This window comes from Sminthopsis crassicaudata, chromosome 3 (genome assembly GCF_048593235.1).
Source record: "Sminthopsis crassicaudata isolate SCR6 chromosome 3, ASM4859323v1, whole genome shotgun sequence".
Taxonomy (NCBI): Eukaryota; Metazoa; Chordata; class Mammalia; order Dasyuromorphia; family Dasyuridae; genus Sminthopsis; species Sminthopsis crassicaudata.
This window is the reverse complement of record NC_133619.1, coordinates 321016563-321037641: the sequence shown is the minus strand read 5'-3', so window position 1 is coordinate 321037641 and position 21079 is coordinate 321016563. Positions and strand designations below refer to the sequence as shown.

The window sequence follows — 21079 nt, the reverse complement described above, 5'->3', positions numbered from 1 at the left end:
AGGCTATATGTAGATTTCTTAATCTAAAAAAAATATTTTTGAAGTACTGGCTCATGCACTGCTTAGGATCAGATTGTAAAAAAATAGGTCAAATGTCTACCTAGGAGATGTTCAAAGAAAATCAGAGCTGTTGAGGCCTTCTACTGGACTTGTAGCTACTATAGATGTGGTTTATAAGTTTACAAAGAGAAACTCCCAAACACTATTGAAACTAAAATATTAGCATCTTTATGTATGGATTCTCTGGTTTACTCTAAGTCTATGTAATTATAGCTAGCATGTCTACTAACCCAGGGTATTTTCTGTTATGTAGAGAGCTAGATGATACAATATTTGGAGTCACTTAAATCTGGATTCTAATTTGAATTTAGATTCTTTTTAAGTCATAGAATGTCTCTGGGTGTCACATAATAAGAGGCTTGGACTTCATGACCTCTAAAGTCTTTGTTTGTTTGTTTGTTTTTTGCTGAGGCAGTTGGGGTTAAGTGACTTGCCCAGGGTCACACAGCTAGGAAGTGTTAAGTGTCTGAGACCAGATTTGAACTTAAGTCCTCCTGACTTCAGGGCTGGTGCTCTATCCACTTCACCATGTGGCTGCCTCTAAAGTCTCTTTTTGTTTTAAAGCTATGATCCTCTCTCATTATTTGTTTATAATCAAACCTAACCATAACCTTGATCATCTAAGATATAAATCAGACTATAATAAGCCAAGCTTGCCTTGAACTCTAGCAGTAGTAATACTCCAAAGTGTATCTTTTTTAAATCATTGTTATGTTATTTAGCACCTGTGCATAAAAATATTCCTATGTAGCTTATTGCCTCATCTAACATATTGGGTTGTTTAACAAATTGCAGTCTGTTTTCAACATGATAAGCTCATTGGATTTGGCAACAAAGAGATCATTAGTGACTTTGGAGAGAGCATTTCAACTAATCTGACCTTTTATTAGCCTTCAGTATTTGACACTATTGACTCCTCTTTTTTCCTAGATAAATCTTTTCTCTCTGGCTTTTATCATGCTTCCTTCTCCTTTCTGGCCATTTCTAAGACTTTTATGATAAATTATAGTCAATTTCCTACCCTTTAATTCCAAGTGTGGCCCCAAAGTATACATGTTTCAGAACAAGCCATAAACTCCTGAGGTCTAGTGCCATATCATTGTCTATAGGATGTTCTATGTATATTTCCCATGTGTCTCCTTGTATTCAATAAAACTAAAATAAATCTCCTTATCTTTGTTCTCAATCTTATCCTTCTTAACTTTTCCATGTTGTGGAGAAGATCACCCATTTAACATGCTCAGGTTCCCAACATTGTGTTGATTTTGATTCATTCTTCTTTGTTTGAAATTATGTTTAGTTGCTAAATCTTATTGTTTCTGTCCCCACACCTTCTCTTCTATTCATTCCCTTCTCTGCTCATTAACCACCACCCCAGATTAAGAACTTCATTACCTCTCATCAAATGAACCATTACAAGAATTCGACTTATACTATTCTGCTGCACAGATTATTCTGTCCAATTACTAAGCCTTTCTTACTGTTCCTCACTTAAGACATTCCATGTCTAATCTTGCTACTTTTCCTTAGACTATATCATAAAACATAGACTATATCCCCTCCTCACTATCTTTCCTTAGAATCTTTAGCTGCCTACAAAGCTCAAGTCCAACCTTGTACTGGAATCTTACTTTATCCTGCTGCTGCTATAATGACTCACCCCACCTCCTCCTATTACAGTCTTAACTTTATATTTACATATGAGTGTGTGTATATATAGCTATCTGTATTTACATACATTGTTTACCCCAAAGAATAAGTACCATGAGGGCAAGGACAATTTCTTATTGGTATTTATATCCCTCTGGGGATATAACACTGTGCCTTGTTCATAGAAAGCACTTAATAAATGCTTGTTTATTGATTGATTTTTACATAGTGAATTCATTTAATCTTATAACATCTGATTTGTTTCCAGTAGCATTTTATTTAACCTGTAATTTAGCTTTTAGACAAAAATTAAATGTGAAGTATAAAATCATATCAATAAAAGGAAAACAGCAGAGATATTATGACTCAAAGAGCTTAACATTAACATACTTTTAAATTTCTTGAGTAAAAAAAGATAAATATACTAAAAATTATTTCACTGATGACAGTCACTTTATTTTTTTATGTATTAATGGCTTAATTTTTTTTTTTACCCTCTTTCCTAATTTTTACTATTCAGAGTTTTAATCATAGTTCAAATATGAATCCTTTTGGTAATGCATAAAATTGTCTAAAATAGAATGACTTTGATAAAAGAATAAGATTGTCTTATGAGATGTTTGAAATGTAATGTGTTTCCTAGAAACTAATTTTAAAAAAGGAACACAGAGTTCTTCCAAAGCAACGTCACAAGGAATAATTTTATTCCTTATATTTAAAAAAATGAAAAAAAAAGCATACCATTGAACTAGTAAAAGAGGCCTTATAATAGATATATCACATGCTTGGCAGTTTGGTTTTGTATGGTTAACTGTTTTGAAAAGAAAATGAAAATCATAAGAACTATCCATTTCTGTAAGATTTGGGACTATTTACTTGAGGGTTTGGAGCTTAACCAAACACTTATACTCATCCTGTCCCTTTTTATATCTAAAAAAGAATTTCAAAGTTGTCAATAAAACTTAAAAAGTTGATATGTCCTCATCATCTCAAAATTTTTACTGTCTTTTGATGATTTGCTGTTTTTTACTAAAGAAGTCCTATATATAGAACCAAAAGGCCCTGACAGCAAAGTCCAGTCTTCCCTTGATTCAGCAGATATTTCCAGAATGTTATATTCATTTTTAATAGATGATAAAATTTCTAAATTATACCTTTTTTGACCTTTGGAGTGATTTTTTAATGTGACTTCTAGGTTTCCCTTTGCAATCTTACTTTCTACTGTTGTTACTTTATAATGGCTATTTATAAACTTACTATACTGGCTGTGGAAGGAGAATGATGGTCAGGCAGACCAAACTGAAATACAATTTTAGCACAAAACCCAAAATAAATGTTAATGTTTGCTGACATATGTACACAGACTGAGGTCAATGAGGTAACTCTTATCTATTCAGTACAATTTTTTTTCTAACAATAATAAGGAATTATTTTGTAGAAGATATAATTCTACATAACAAAAAATGTGACTCTTCATCTCTACTTCCCTCCTCCTTTCCTCATTCCTACTTTCCTTTAATAGAATGTTAGGGATCTGTCATCTAAGAATTTAAACCTTTCTTAAGTCTAAACCTTAATTGTTAGTCTGTAACAACTCTTGGGATAATGAATTCCAGTAGTACAGGATTTGTTCCCCATCATTTCAATAATAGATCCTAAAGATCATTAAGAATGGACAATTAAAGTAGATGCCTAATTCAAAATTTTATGGACAATTGACCTTGTTTCTTACCAAAGATTCACATTTTCCAGTGTTGTCTTCTTCTTTAAAAAAAAAAAAATAAAAATAAGGGGGTGGAGTCAAGATAGCAGAGAGGACACACAAGTCTATCTAAGCTTTACCCTCAGACTACTTCTTTATGAAATGGCCTTGGAATTAGTGCTTGACTGTTGAAACCCACAAATATTGGGAGTACAACACATTACCAACAGAAGATAATCTCAAAATTTGCCAGAAAAGATCTGATTTTGCTCCAGGCAAGGACAATTTGGCCAGGTACAGACATCAGGCAGGCTTCAAGAGAACGGAAGGCAGCTAACACTGAGCAGACTGGAGTGGAGCGGGATGTGGTCTCAGCCAGTGGAAAATTTGTAGGGAGAACGTTACCACAGTGTCCACTGCTTTGCCCTGGCAGCAAGCCAGCAGATCAGCACAGTAGATGTAAACACAGGGGGTAAAGACTATAAATCCAAAACACTGAATTGTCTCTGGACCTGTCCACACTCACTCAGCACTGGAAGGGATTCATAGCATGCTTTCAGAGTGCAACTGCTGTGCAGATGCAGCGCAGCCACTGCCGTCCCACTGCTACTTCACTGCTACTTCCTGTTGTCTGTAGAGGAAGCTTGGTAATGCCATACTGCTCCAAAAGCAGACCATAGTTGTTTTTTTGTTTTCTCTGTTTCTTTTTTGTCAAAATGAGTAAAAAGTTAAAGCAGACTCTAACTATGTAATATATCAGTATAGCTTCTGTACTGATAGAGAGTAGACTTCAAACCCTGAGGAGACTAAAAACAGATTGTCTCTAAAAGAAATCCCAAAGGGGGATATGACTGATCCCCACCACACAAGACTCATAGAAGAAATAAAAAAGGCTCTTAAAAGAGAGGTAGAATGTAATATGCATTCCAGGCAGTTACTATGACCAGTCTGTCCTAGGCCCAACAGAGTACCTTTGACCACTGACCTTTGCAGTGTCAACTCTACCTGGCTCTCCTCCTCTTAGGCCTTCAAAGGTCTCTGACCATGATTTCTTGAATAGTAGTTTAATAACCGGTAGCTTGCTCAAGAACAGCCCCGTGTAATCTTAAAAGCCTTTATTATACTTACTCACATAATACCCTGATTTAATGCCCTGACTTGAACAGGGCATTTAATGCCCTAGTGAACACCTTGTCTGAAGACCCATGTGTTCACTACCAAACTCCTTACTCCTCTGGGCTATCCATCAGCTTGGCTTGGCTACCCCCAGCTAGGGAACCAGGTTAAAGAGAGCGACTTGCTGTCTGCAGCGGGCTTATAAAGGGCCTGTGAGGTCACACACACAGCCAACCAGCGAGAGAGCTGTCACCTATTATGAAGCTATCTCAATATGGCTAGAATACCACCCACAGGGCAGTCCTATATCCACAGAGATTACTTCTGGGCCACTCAATCTCCTGTTGTGCTGTGGCCATCCATTTAAAGGACCCTTATAATTCCCTTCTCTTGTTTTGTGGGAACCGCATCCTTACAGTAGAAGAAAAATGGGGAAAGAAAAGGGAAGCATTACAAGAGGGTATGGATAAGTCATGTTACTCATTAAAAGATAGAATGGATAAAGAAATCAGATGCCTGATCAGATTAAACAAAATTAGTGAATTGGAAAAAGAAAATAGCTCTCTAAAAAAATAAAATTGGCAAAATGGGAAAAAATTCTGTAAAAGAAAACAACTCATTTAAAAACTCAATTTAACAATTACAAAAAGAAAAAAAAAGTAAATGAAGAAAATAATTAATTAAAAATCAGTATTGAACAAATAGAAATGAATGAGCCAAGGAGACACCAAGAATCAGTCAAGCAAAACTAAAAAAATGAAAAAATAGAAAAAAAATTAAATACCTATTTGGGAAAACAACAGACCTGGAAAATAGATCTAGGAGAGACAATCTGAGGATTATTGGACTCTCTAAAAACCATGATGAAAAAAGAGCCTAGACACTAATTTTCAGGAAATCATCAAAGATGTTATAGAAACAGAAGATAAAGTAGACATTGAAAAAAATTCATTAATCACTATTGAAAGAGATTCCCCAAATGAAAACTCCAAGAAATATTTTGGCTAAATTCCAGAACTCTCAGAGCAAGGAAAAAATTACTACAAGCAGCTAGGGAAAAAAAAATTCAAATACAGAGGAGCCACAATAAGGATTACTCAGGATTAATAGCATCCACATTAAAGGATCGAAGGACATGGAACCTCATATTCTGAAAGGCTAAGGAAATTGGTATGCAGCCAAGAATAACTTACCCAGCCAAACTGAGCATTTTCATCCAGCGAAGAAGATGGACATTCAATGAAATAGGTGAATTCCATTTATTTCTGATGAAAAAAACTGGAACTAAACAAAAAATTTGACCTACAAAAATAGGATTCAAGAGAAACATAAAAAGATAAAAAGAAATCTTGGTAATTATATTTCTGTTATGATTTTAAACAAAGAGCATATGTATAATTTGATTTTACTGTTAAAAAAATAGAATCTAGAAGTGGAAAGGAAACTATATCAGAAAAAGGGAAATGTAGAGGTACTACATCTCACAAAGAGGCAAAGGAAACCTATTATATCTGAGGGAAAGAAGGAAGGAGAATGAACATAGTGTGAATCTCACTCTCATCATAATTCGCTCAAAGAGAAAATATTAGATTTACAGAGAAATTTCTCCCACCTCATTGAAAAGTGGGAGGGGAAAAGCAAAAAGGGAAGGAGTAGACTAAATAGAAGGTAATACAGAAATTGTAAGGGAAAGGTTTAAGAAAAGGTGAGGTTCTCTAAGGTAGGGGGAGAGATCCTAAAGAGAGAGGGCAGAATGAGGCAAGTAGTGCTCATAAGTTTAATACTGGGGAGGGGGTAAGGGAGAAAGGAAAGAGAAAAGCATAATCTGGGGTTGGCAGAAAATACAGAATTAGTAATTTTAACCACAAATGTGAATGGGGTAAACTGCCCCATAAAGCATAGATAGATAACAGATTGGATTAAAAGTCAGAATTCTACATTATGTTGTTTACATGAAACACACTTGAAACAGGGCGATACATACAGAGTAAAGGTAAAAGGCTGGAGTAGAATCAACTATGCTTCTGGTGAAGTCAAAACAACAGGGGTAGCCATCCTAATCTCAGATCAAGCAAAAGCAAAAATTGACCTAATTAAAAGAGATAAGGAAGGGCACTATATCTTGCTAAAAGGTACCATAGATAATGAAGCAATATCAATATTAAACATATATGCACCAAGTGGTGTAGCATCTATATTCAAGTTAAGAGAGCTGCAAGAAGAAATAGACAGAAAAATTATAATAGTGGGAGAACTCAACCTTGCACTCTCAGAACTAGATAAATCAAATCACAGAATGAATAAAAAAGAAGTTAAAGAGGTAAACAGAACACTAGAAAAGTTAGGTATGATAGCTCTTTGGAGAAAACTAAATGGAGACAGAAAGGAGTACACTTTCTTTTCAGCAGTTCATGGAACCTATACAAAAATTGACCATATATTAGGGCATAAAGACTCAAATTCAAATGTAGAAAGGCAGAAATAGTAAATGCATCCTTTTCAGATCATGATGCAATAAAAATTACATTCAACAAAAAGTGAGGGGAAAAGAGAACAAAAAGTAATTAGAAACTAAATAATCTCATCCTAAATAATGATTGGGTGAAACAGCAAGTCATAGACACAATTAATAATTTCACTGAAGAAAATGGCAATAATAAGACCTCATACCAAAATGTGTGGTATGAAGCCAAAGTGGTAATAAGGGAAAATGTTATATTCTAGAGGCCTACTTGCAAAAATAGAGAAAGAGAAAATCAATGAATTAGCCTTCAAGAAAAAAAGGTCGAAAAACAGCAAATTAAAAACCCCTAATCAAACACTAAACTTGAAATTCTAAAGACAAAAGGCGAGATTAGTAAAATTGAAAGTTAAAAAAAAAAAGATAAACTCTTGACAAATTTGATTAGAAAAAGGAAAGAGGAAAATCAAATTGTTAGTCTTAAAAATGAAAAGGGAGAACTTGCCACTAATAAAGAGAAAATTAAAGCAATAATTAGGAGTTACTTTGTTCAATTTATGCCAATAAACTTGATAACTTAAATGAAATGGATGAATACCTTCAACAATATAGCTTGCCCAGATTAACAGAGGAAGAAGTAAATTGGTGAAACAGTCCCATTTTAGAAAAAGAAATAGAATAAGCTATTAATCAACTCCCTAAGAAAAAATCTCCAGGACCAGATAGATTTACATGCGAGTTCTCCCAAACATTTAAAGAACAGTTAACTCCAATGCTATATAAACTATTTGAAAAACTAGGGATTGAAGGAGTCCTACCAAATTCCTTTTATGACACAGACATGGTACTGATACCTAAACCAGATAGGACAAAAACAGAGAAAGAAAATTATAGACCAATATCCCTAATGAACATTGATACAAAAATCTTAAATAAAATACTAGCAAAAAGATTACAGAAAATCATTTCTAGGATAATACACCATGACCAAGTGGGATTTGTACCAGAAATGCAGGGCTGATTCAATATTAGGAAAACTATTAACATGATTGACTATATCAGTAACCAAATTAACAAAAACCATATGATCAACTCAATAGATACAGAAAAAGCATTTGATAAAATCTAACACCCATTTCTATTAAAAACACTAGAGAGCATGGGAATAAATGGACTTTTCCTTAAAATAGTCAGTAGCATCTATTTAAAACCATTAGCAAGCATCATATGTAATAGTGATAAACTGGAACCATTCCCAATAAAATCAGGAGTGAAACAAGGTTGTCCACTATCACCATTATTATTATACAATATTGCATTAGAAATGCTAGCTTTGGCAATGAGATGAAAAAGAGATTATAGGAATTAGAATAGGTAATAAGGAAACCAAATTATCACTCTTTGCAGATGATATGATGGTATACTTAGAGAACCTGAAAGATTTTACTAAAAAGGTAATAGAAATAATCTACAACTTTAGCATAGTTGCAGGATTCAAAATAAATCCACATAAATCCTCACCATTTTTATATATCACCAACAAAATGCAGCTACAAGAGATAAAGGGGAATTCCATTTAAAATAATTGTCTATAGTATGAAATATCTGCCAAAGGAAAGTCAGGAACTAAATGAGCAAAATTACAAAACACTTTCCACACAAGGTCTGATCTAAACAATTGGAAAAATATCAAATACTTTTGGATGAGTCGAGTAAATATAATAAAGGTGACAATACTTCTTAAACTAATCTATTTATTTAGTGCTATAACAATCAAACTCCCAAGAAACTATTTGATGACCTAGAAAAAATAACAACAAAATTTATATGGAGAGAACTAATTTTAAAAAAATCAAATGAAGGTGGCCTAGCTGTACCTGATCTAAAATTATATTATAAAGCAGCGGTCATCAAAACCATTTGGTATTGGCTAAGAAATAGTCTAGTAATCAGTGGAATAGTTTAGGTTCACAGGACACAACAGTCAACTGTAGCAATCTAGTGTTTGACAAACCCAAAGATCCCAACTTTTGGGATAAGAATATACTATTTGTCAAAAACTGCTGGGAAAATTGGAAACTAGTATGCAGAAACTAGGCATTGACCCACATTTAACACAGTATATCAAAATAAGGTCTACCCAAGACGGGTTCATGATCTAGGCATAAAGAATGATATTATAAATAAATTAGAAGAACATAGTCTAGTTTACCAATCAGACCTGTGGAAGAGGAAGGAATTTATGAACAAAGAATAACTAGAGATTTTTTTAATCACAAAATAGAAAATTTTGATTATATCAAGTTAAAAAGCTTTTGTACAAACAAAACTAATACAGACAAGATTAAAAGGGAAGCAGTAAACTGGGAAAACATTTTTACATGCAAAGGTTTTGATAAAGGCCTCATTTCCAAAATATAGAGAGAATTGACTCTAATTTATAAGAAATCAAGCCATTCTCCAATTGATAAATGGTCAAGGGATATGAACAGACAATTTCCAGATGATGAAATTGAAACTATTTCTACTCATATGAAAGAATGTTCCAAATCATTATTAATCAGAGAAATGCAAATTAAGACACCTCTGAGATATCACTACACACCTGTCAGATTGGCTAAGATGACAGGAAAAGATTGTGATGAATGTTGGAGGGGATGTGGGGAAACTGGGACACTGATGCATTGTTGGTGGAACTGTGAATGTATCCAACCATTCTGGAGAGCAATTTGCATCTATGTTCAAAAATTTATCAAATTGTGTATACCCTTTGATTTTAGTAACATATCCAGTATTACTATTGGGTTTATATCCCAAAGTGAAGTTAAAGAAGGGAAAGGAACCTACATGTGCAAAAATGTTTGTGGAAGCCCTTTTTGTAATAGCAAAAACTGGAAATTGAATGGATGGCCATCAATTGGAGAATGGCTGGGTAAATTGTGGTATATGAATTTTATGGAATATTATTGTTCTGTGAGAAATGACCAGCAGGATGAATACAGAGAGGCTTGGAGAGACTTACATGTGCTAAGTGAAATGAACAGAACCAGGAGATCATTATACACTTCAACAACAATACTATATGAGGATCAATTCTTATGGAAGAGTGTATCTTTGGCAAAGAGAGGATCCCATTCAGTTCCAATTAATCAGATGAACAGAACCAGCTACACCCACCAAAAGAACACTGGGAAATGAATGTGGACTGCTTGTAATTTTTTTTCCCCAGGTTATTTTTACCTTTCTAAATCCAATTTTTCTTGTGCAACACGATATCTCTATAAATATATACACATATATTGTATTTAAGATAGACATTAACATGCGTAACACGTATGACACTGCCTGCTATTTAGGGAACGGGGTGGAGAGAAGGAAGGGAACAATTGGAAGAGAAGTGATTGCAAGGGTCAATGTTCAAAAATTAACCATGCATATGTTATGTCAATAACAAGCTATAATAAAAAAAATCTTTAGATTATTGAATGACAAAACCTTTACTAAAACATTGGTGTGTGATTTTTGTATGTTGATTGAGAAACTGTTGGTAAGGAAATACTCTTGATCATTGAAAGTGAACAGTTTTTTATAATTTAAAATATAGACTTACCTGGGATATCAGGAAGTAAATGTCCAGGGTCACACAGCCAATATTTGTCTGAGGCAGGCCTTGAACCAGTTCTTCCTGGCTCAGGGACTAGGTCTCTAACTGCTTTATCAAATTGCCTCTCATTTTATGTCTCATTTCTGTGCTTCATTTATAGCAATTATTGTTGCTGTTGTTTTGGTAATCTATACTGGATACTTAGCATAGTCAAATTTCCTCACCAATAGTTTTGTGTTTTTTTTTAAATTATAGCTTTATTATTAATTTTTTTTTTATTCAAAATGTATTCAATACTTAAAAATTCCATCAGCCCACTTGTATTAGAAACAAAACTCACAGATTTTTAGTTCCTATGGATCTCTTCTTGAGCTCTTCATATGGAATGGAATAATGGTAAAAATCAGTCAGTTTCTTAAAAGAATTATACTATATTAGTATTGTGTATTATCAGATTATATAGCTTTTTACCAACAGCTCTCCAGTTTCACCCTTTTAAAACTCTTAGGCAGATACTATTTAATTTTATCTAATGATTCATCTATACTGAGTTTGTCAGGTTTAAGAAATCCTGTGTATTTGTTACTCTTTTACTTAGCACTCTATATCTTTATTTTTGTCTCATATATCAAAAGACAATTATGTATAGAAATTTTCACAAGTTAAAACCACAATGAAAAATAAATGTAGTCTCTCTTTTATCTCTTTTTACTTTTAGTTTTACTATTTGTACCAATAATCATTAAATGTTCTGATAGATTCTGTACCTGATGTTTTTCCCTTTAATGTAATAAAAGAATGTCTCTTATTTTGGTTTTATAGTTTATTGAACTATATTGAATTCTCCCTGAATTCCTTTTTGGCATATTGAAGTCCTGGTTTCTGCCTTATTTGCTTCATTTCGCCTGTCTTCCGTATGCAATCTTTCTTTGGAAAGATGAGTTTTCCCATGAGATAACTCTTTTATTTTGTTGGTTAGCCATTTACCTTCTTTTTCCACAATGCCTGATGTTTTTGATTCATAGCATGCATTTTTTCCGGGGCCTCTGATATAATGGTTTTGAATAGATATTTTTTACCTTTAAAACTACTCCTTTCAATTTCTGCTCTCTGCTCCTCAGCTGATATTTCTATTTTGTCATAGTTCTCTCTTTTAAAATTAACTATGTGATAGATTTCTTTGGTTTTATATTTTCTGGAAAAATGGTAAACTTAATATTCATGGAGGTATGTGTTTCGTACTTCCCATTAGGCCTAAGTTTCAGCAAAATGTCTGTCTTAGTCCATCTTAGAAACATTCAACAGTGACAACTCCTGGCTTTGTGTGTCAAAGCCAAATAATATGCTAGCTAAGTTAGATAAACTGGTCATTACTGTGTATTTGCATGGAGACCCAATTGCTGATCATTCATTGCTTACCTTTGCCTACTAGGGAGACTGGGTTATCTGTTCCATTGAGGACTGTCTGTTAAAGAAGGACGGCAGCTTAGAAGGTAAGAAAAATCTGGTTATTTTGATCATTTTTTACTTACTCAAAATATTCATTATCTAGAATTATTCTGATCTCAAGCTATTTAGAAATGGTAGCATTTACTTTATCTGGGTAGAAAATTTCAATTTTGTATAACTGTTCCCAGGTCATCTATAAATTCACACTGCTTCTCCCTTTTGGCCTCAACATAGTTTTAGGTAATTTTTTTCAGACAAAGAAAAATCAGTTTATTAATAAATTTTTCTTGAATATGAAAATATCCTACACCTACATGCATCTTCACCTTTCTTGATTTTTTTGATGTTATTTTGCTGGGTCCTGATGAATAGAGTATCAGAAGAGTCTTAGTAAGTAAATCCTTCCTTAGTAAACAATTCTCACAGCCACAAAGTATAACTAGCAGGTCTTTAAGAATATCTAATTATAATTTTGTAATGATTTCTCATATTTGTCAGTTTTATGTATTGCCCAGTCATGTGCCGTAGAGTAGGTTCTTTGTTAACACTGCTGAAAATTCCTAGAATGATGTTGTAAAAAGGGAATTGCAGAGCAAGTGTTTTGTGGTTTTAAGGAAAACATCAAGATCTCATCTGTATGTGTTGAAAGGCACAGACATTTGTGTGGAGACACTTGAATTTGGATAAGTCCATTTTTAGTATATACTGTGTGGGGAGTAATATGCATGGATTACATTTATAGTAGTGCCTATTGTGTTCTTTTCATTTCTTTTTGTTGGTTAATTTTGTGGATATTAAAAGTACCAGATGAATAACTGCTTTGAAAGAAAACCCCTTGTAGATGGAAGAGTATTAATAATATCTCAAATACACATCTATAAAGTATGTTTCCATCTCCAGAGGAGAACAGCAATGAGTCTCCATAGATCAGTGAACTTTTTAAATATCACTTTGCTTCTAGATCTAGTAGGTTTTTTTTTTTGTTTTGTTTTTTTTTTTTTTTTTTTTGTCAAAGTGCTTTTCTTTACTTCCTCATCCAGATGTCACCTTCCATTTGCTGATCCAAAGTGAGCAGATTTTTGAAGAGCCTTAAATTGTACTGGGAGTAGGATCGGATAACTGATAGAAAATGAAGGGATGTTTCTTATATAGGTTGGTTCACTTGTATTCTGGGAAGAATATGATATCCATGTATTTGACTACTGGCTAACTTTTTGAAAACAAACTTCAGTCTATTTACCTCCTTCCACATTGTTCCTTGAATTTTTAGGGGGGAAAGATAGGGGATACATTTAATGTATAAGACACTTAGCTGCCACCATTGTACCTCTGTTTTACAATTTGAACAATTATAACCCATCATCATCCTCATCATCATCATACATATATATTAGAAAATATTGGCCATGGATTAGAAATGATATTGAGTTCTTAGAATTAAAGGTACATGTCTTATTCTAATCAACAAGCTAAAAAGAGAAGTTAATATTTCCTCTAAGAGATGAATCACTTTGACAACTATTTGGAAAATGAATTGGAGAGAGGAATGACTTGTGGCAGGAAAACCAATTAGGAGAATTTTGCAAATAGTCCAATCTAATGGTGCTAAAAAGTTGAACTGATGTAGTGACTGTGTGAGCAGGAATAAAGGAACAGATGCAATAAAGGTCATAGAAATAGTAACCATCAGATTTGGTCACTAATCGGATTTGTGGAGAGAGGGAGAATTAGGAGCTGTCAATGAGACTGAAAAAGGCAACTTGGAATATTGAATGAAGAAATAGAGAAGGGTTATTTGAAGAGAAAAATAAGTTTTCTTTCAAATGTATTGAGTTTGGGATGTCTGGAAAATTCAGTTTGACTCAATCTCAGGAAGGTGGGGCTGGATATAATAGCTTTGCTTGTCATCTTTACAGAGACAATAATGAGGTCACCAAGTGAAGATGTGTAGAGAGAGACTAGATGAAAGCTTAAGACAGTGCATTGGATTCCATTTATAGTTAGAGGGTATGATTTGGATTATGAAGAAGTATAGAAGCCTAAGAAGAAAATGTCAGGCAGAAGAAGAAAGAGTGATGTTATAAAATTTCAGATGAAAGAGTTCCTGGGTAGAGATAATAGTAAATAGTGTAACAAATACTGCAGAAGGGTTGAGAAGGATGAGGAATGTGAAAAAGTCATTAGATTTGTCAATTTAAATATCACTGGTAACTATGAAGGGAGCATTTTCAATGGAATAATGAGTTTGAAAGCCCAGATTATTAAGTATTGTAAAGTGGTCATTTCAAAGTGAACATTATTAAAGCAGAGGAGAGTCACATATTCATTTGTATTTTTTCAGTGAGGCCTATCTACATATAAGGAAAGGGGAAACAGGATAGGAAAGGAGGTATGTATTCCTGCCACATGCACATTATTCATTATAAGTCTCAGGGAATTGAACACATTACATGTTTTTTGTTCCTATATCCAGTTTATGTAGCCTGAATAAAACTAACTCTGTTAATTTATTTTACACGGGCTGGGTCAGTAACTCCAGGATCAGGGTGTTTTCAAGTTCCATAGGTGCCAAAGCAGGTCATTTTTGCTTGACATTCTGTCCCTTCTGCCTTCACATCATTACTTATTGACAGCTAGCTATTCCTAGCTTATTCTCCCAAACTAAGAATCCCCATTGGTAGTCTATTGAAAAGAACTCTCTGGGATGTCTGTTTCAATAGTGATCTATGACTAATTTTTCTAACCTATGCTTTTTGATGGATTTGTTATAATTATAATTGCATAATACTTACATGTACCAATTCAAATAAGGGACTGTTTGCCTGTATGTCTGAATAGAGTTGAGTCTTTGTTGGATAGGCCAAGTTCTGTTGTGGTGAGCCAATGCCAGGTGCAAAAATGTGTTCCAACTTGTAAATTGGGGACCTTAGTTTTATGGAATGATGTATCACAATTTTCTTCCCCTTCTCCATTGACTGAAACATCTTAATTTTATATTCAGTATCAGCTACAGCAGCACTAGTTTATCATTAAGCTTTGGTTAATCTCTGGGTACTTTAGTTTCTTCATCTCAAATAGATAGATACGTGGATCTTTAATATCATCAGATTATTTCCTCTAATGCTGGTCTCTCCTGTTTTGACTCTTGATTACATCCTCAGTAAGTTTTGCCACAAAAAACTTACTTTGTTTGCTGGGGGCTTTCCTTATTTTCTTTTGACACCGTGAGGAAGCCAGTGAACCTTTAGGCTGTCCTCGCCATGTTACTAAATCATTTTATTTTTTCTATATGCATCTCATTGATAATATTCTTTATTCAAGGGTTAATATTGAAAAATTATCCATGCATATATTTTGAAAATAAAAAGCTTTAATTAAAAAACATATAAAAAGATAATCTTCTTTAAAAACTTATCCTTTTAATTCTTTCTTTATAATGTTCTGCAACCCACTTTTGCCTACCATCTATCTACTCTTTGCCCTTTGAGTCAATCTCATTTTCATTTCTTCAGAAATGACGTTGTTATATGACTTATAATATAATATAATAACTGAAGACTATTGATATTAAGGAAATGGAACTTTGTTTCTCAGAGAAGATTGGAGACATTAATAGAACTTTGCAGCTTCCCAAAGATATTCTAATCTGCTCCCCTCCTTTTCAGTTCTGGACCCCGTTCATCATCTATTTACTCTGTTAACTCACTAGTTAGTTTGTATACACACACACACACACACACACACACACACACACATTGTATAAATATATTGAGAATTTCAGTTAACTGTCTCTAGCACATATTATTTATATTCCTAAAGAATATAATATTTATCTATTTAACTGTGAAGTTTTTTTATACTACTATATATTCCCTTATTATAATAGTAACACTATTCAAAGTAGTGTAAGCATTTTCTTTTAGAAAAAAATTTACATAAATCATTGTTGAAATGGACATCATATCAGAATTCTAATACACTTTTCTGCATTTAGCAAGGGTATTTCTAAGTTTGGGAGAGAATAGAAGAGTATGTTAAAAATTAGTTGTCCATGAGCTGATGTTATGAAGGCAGAAGGGAGAGTGTCCTAAGCAAAGATAACCTGCTTCAGTAACTGTAGAACTTGAAAATATATTGAACTGTGGTTACAGAGCCCATTTTTTAAAGTACACACACATTTTGTGTTTGTTACATGAAATACAATAGGCCAAAATCTTCAGAATGCTTATTCTTGGGATGGAGATAATCAACATACTGTCATGAACAGCTAGCAAAATCTGGAAAATCTTATTATCCATAGTGACTCCTTTCTCATCTTCAGCTCTGTGCTAGATCCTCCTCCATGAGAGAAAGGAAACCTTTTAATAAGATATCTCTCTGCATTCTTTGCCTCACATGATATTAATGAGCAAAAGGTCATTGAACAATATTATTTTTTGTTGTGGTAGGAAGTAAATAGAATAGGCAGTGAAGAAACAAAACTATCACTCTTTGCAGATGATATGATGTTATTCTTAGAGAACATTAGTGATTCAGCTGAAAAATTACTTGAAGGGGCAGTTAAGTTGCATAGTGAATAGAGCTCTAGCCCTGAAGTGAGGAGGACCTGAGTTCAAATCTCATCTCAGATACTTAACACTTCTTAGCTGTGTGACACTGAGCAAGTCATTTAACCCCAATTGCCTTAGGAAAAAAAAAAAAAAGAAAGAAAAAAAAAATTACTTGATATAATTATCAACTTTAGCAAAGTTGTTGGACAAAATAAATCTCTATAAATCATTTCTATATATAACTATCCCAGAAGCAAGAGATAGAAAGAAATTTCATTTAAAATAATTGTAGAGAGTATAAAGTACATGGGAGTCTACCTGCACAGACAAACCCAGGAATTATAATTACAGAACATTTTTTTTTCTTTTTTTCTTCTTTTTTTTTCCCCCCTGAGGGGTTAAGTGACACAGCTAGGAAGTGTTAAGTGTCTGAGACCAGATTTGAACTGGGGTCCTCCTGAATTCAAGGTTGGTGCTTTATCTACTGCGCCACCTAGCTGTCCTACAGAACATTTTTTACACAAATAAAGCTAGATCCAAATAATTGGAGAAATAGTAATTGCTCATAGAGAGACTAAGCCAATATGATAAAAATGACAGTAAAACTGTCAATTACTTGTTCAGTGCTCTGCCAAGCTACCAAGAAATTATATTATAGACCTAGAAAACACAATAACAGAGTTCATCTGGAAGAACAAAAGGTCAAGATTATCAATCAATAAATGAAAAAATTAAGAAGGATGGTGACATATCAGAACCAGATCTCAAAATATCACAAAGCAGTGATCATCAAAACATTCTGGTACTGGACAAGAAATGTGGTAGTAGATTAATGTAATATTATTAAGTACCTAATACACAGTAGTAAATATCCACAGTAATTTAGTGTTTGATAAATTCTATTATACACAAACTTTTGGGCCAAAAATTCAATATATGACAAAAATTGCTGAGAAAGCTAGAAAACAGTTTGGCAGAAACTAAGTATAGATCAACATTTCACACTATATACTAAGATAAGGTCAAAATAGGTACATGATTTAAACATGAGGTGTGATATCTAAAGCAAATTAAGAGAGCATGGAAAAGTTCATGCCAGATCTATGGGTGAGGGAATAATTTGTAACCAATTAAGAGATAGCATCACAGGATTTAAAACTGTTAATTTTGATTATATTAAATTAAAAAGTTTTGCACAAACAAAACCAAAGTAGTCAAGATTAGAAGGAAAGCAAGAAACTGGAGAAAATTTTTACAGCAAGTTTATTTGATAAATACTCATTTCCAATGAGATTAATATTCAAGCATTGCCTGCCATCTCACTCCCTTATTTTCTCCTTCACTGTAATAACTCTTCCTTTTGCTATCTCTTAGTAAGATTATTTTTCCATTTGTTACTTTTTCTTCTCCCTTTTCCCAGCGCCTTCTTCTCTATTACCCCTTGATTTTAAGGTGTTTTTTTTTTTTGGGGGGGGGGTAATCATCCCATAAGAATCAACACTTATGGGAGTTGCTTTCTGTCTATGTAGATTCCTTTTATTTGCCCTAATAATGATAAAGTTCTTAGAAGTTACAAATTAAATTGTAACTTGCCAATTAGGATTACAAATAATTAAATCCTATTGAATCCTTTATAATTTCTCTTTCATATTTGCTTATTTGTGCTTCTCTTGAGTCTTGTGTTTTCCTGTACAGCTGGGGTTTTTTCCATCAAGAATTCTTGGAAATTCTCTATTTCAATCAATACCCATTTTTTTCCCTTGAAGGTATGATTGTACTCAGTTTTGTTGGGTAGGTGCTTTTTGGTTGTAATCCTAATTCCTTTGTCTTCTGGAATTTCATATTCTAAGCTCTCTGTTTAATTTGGAAGATGCTAAATCTTGTGTAATTCCACAATATTTGAATTGTTTCTTTCTGGTTGCTTGCAATATCTTTTCATTGACCTAGGTGCTCTGGAATTTAAGTATAATATCCTTGGGAATTTTCATTTGTGTATATATTCCAGGTGGTGATTGGTTGATTCTATTTCTATTTTACACTCATGGTTTACTTTTTATCCTGTCTGTATAGGATAAAATTCTTTGGTCTTTAATATAATTCTAATTTATTTATTGTTTACAAGTAATATATTAAAGGAGGAAAAACCTTTTACATCTAGACTGCTTTTAATATCACCCATTCATTATGTCTTGGTGATTGAATCATGTGGTAGGGTAGTGCAGCTCTGATATGTTTAGTTTCCTCTCTGGTTTTCCCTGTATTTATGTTAAGATTTCACTCTGCAGTCACTTTAGATTATTCAGTAAGCAATCTGAAATATTAGAGTATTAATTTAGCAAAGAGCTAGGCAGCAATGACAATGCAGAAAAGAGAAAGACATTTATATCTTTGCCATTTAATGAATCTGTTCTTGTTCTCCTGAGTTTGCTTGTGTCCATGGGTGTAAGACCTGGGACTTTTTTTTTTTGTAAAGCTTTTTATTTTCAAAACATATGCATAGATAGTTTTCAACATTCATCTCATGTTCTATATTTTTCTCCTCTCCCCACCCCTTCCCCTACACAGTAAGCAATCCAATTTATGTTAAACATGTGTGATTCTTCTATACATATTTCCACATTTATCATGCTGCAGAAGAAAAATCAGATCAAAAAAAGAAAATAAAATGCAAACAAACAACAACAATAAAAAGTGAAAATGCTACATGTTTTGATCTACACTCAGTTCCCACAGTCCTCTCTCTGTGTGCAGATGGCTCTCTTCATCACAAGACTATTTGAACTGGCCTCAATCAACTTATTGTTGAAAAGAGCCATGTCCATCAGAATTGATTATTGTATAATCTTGCTGTTACTGTGCACAATGTTCTCCTGGTTCTACTCACTTCACATAGTATCAGTTCATGTAATTTCTCCAGGCCTTTCTGAAATCATCCTGCTAATCATTTCTTATAGAATAATAGTATTCCATAACATTCATATATTATAATTTATTCAGCCATTCTCCAACTGATGGACATCCACTCAGTTTCCAGTTCCTTGTCAATACAAAAAGGGCTGCTACAGACATTTTTGTACATATGGGTCCTTTTTTCTTTTTCATGATATCTTTGGAATACAGGCCCAGTAGAAACCCTGCTGGATCAAAGGGTATGGACAGTTTGATAACCCTTTGGGCATAGTTCCATATTGATCTCTAGAATGGTTCACAATTCCACCATAATGTATTAGTGTCCCAGTTTTCCCACATTCCTTCCAACATTCATCATTATCTTTTCCTGCCATCTTAGTCAATCTGAGAGGTGTGTGCTGGTACCTCAGAGTTGTCTTAATTTGTATTTCACTGATCAATAGTGATTTATAGCATTTTTTCACATTTCTATAAGTGGTTTTAATTTCTCCATCTGAAAATTATTTGTTCATATCCTTTGAGAACTGGGATTTTTGTGACTTTGGGATTCAGTAAAATAAAACTTACATATATACTGGCCTCATTTCTTGTACTTGTAACCAAAGGTCTTATGGAAATATTTTTTAGACTAGATGAGCAGATGCTAAATTTATGGGGAAAATTATCTTGGCTTATAACAAAGCAAAACTACCACTTCTCAGGAAGTGGGTAGATTGACTCCACTAATGACTTGATGGCTTTCTGCTGGTGACTTTGCCATTATTTTACTATTTACAGATTAGGAGATACTGAACTGTTTAAGCCAGTATGAATGTGTCTTTAAGATGCAATTATACTAGTTCTGTAATGCAGTTTGGGTTTTGATACCATCTTCATTTATATATTATCTCATGACTTATCTTGAGATTTTTATATATATATATATATATATATACATACATGTATATATATATATATATATAATATTGTTACTGTTTTGTTTAATTATAAAGGATATCATTTAGGTAATTTTATTGCTTAGCACTACATCTATCTAAGCCAAAGAGACAGTATTATATATCAGGATGTACTAAAGACCTCTTCACTAAGTTTAGGGATAAAGGAAGGAATAGTTTTACCATTACTATTTAATATAATTTTTTGTTTTAGAAATTATATCTAAAGCAATAAGAAAATAAAAAGGAGTTGTGGGAATAAGCATAATTCTTTTGCAGATAAGATAATTTATGGAACTGTGAAGCATCAACTGAGATTAATTGAAAATAATTAATAACCATAGGAAATTTATATTATATAAAAAATCCACAAAAATCATCAACATTTTTATATAATGCCTACAAAATATCTGCTCAAAATTCTTACCTAGCAGGAAGAGATATAATGAGAAATTCCATGTACAGTAATACAAAAAAGGAAAATACAAAAAATACAAACTATTATTTATAGAAATAGACATCATTTTCATGACCTGTGAGTAAAGAAAGTGATGTAATTCAGTGACAGTTCTATCTAAGTTAATTTACTTTTCCAGAACCACACCAGTGAAACTTTGAAAAGACTTCTTTATATGCCTAGAA

At 33.2% G+C, this 21079-nt stretch overlaps 1 protein-coding gene across 41 annotated transcripts in view; it reads left to right on the top strand.

The window, feature by feature from the left end:
- ZBTB20 (zinc finger and BTB domain containing 20) overlaps positions 1-21079 on the top strand; it is a 1031727-nt gene that overhangs the window by 221758 nt on the left and 788890 nt on the right. For 39 of the 41 annotated variants that reach the window (XR_012488076.1, XM_074301247.1, XM_074301259.1 and 36 more), the window contains one exon: positions 12026-12086. The exons of the other annotated variants lie outside the window; for them this stretch is intronic. The gene's annotated coding sequence lies outside the window, so the exon portion shown is untranslated. The remainder of the gene's footprint in view (positions 1-12025; positions 12087-21079) is intronic. 41 annotated transcript variants of the gene reach the window in all.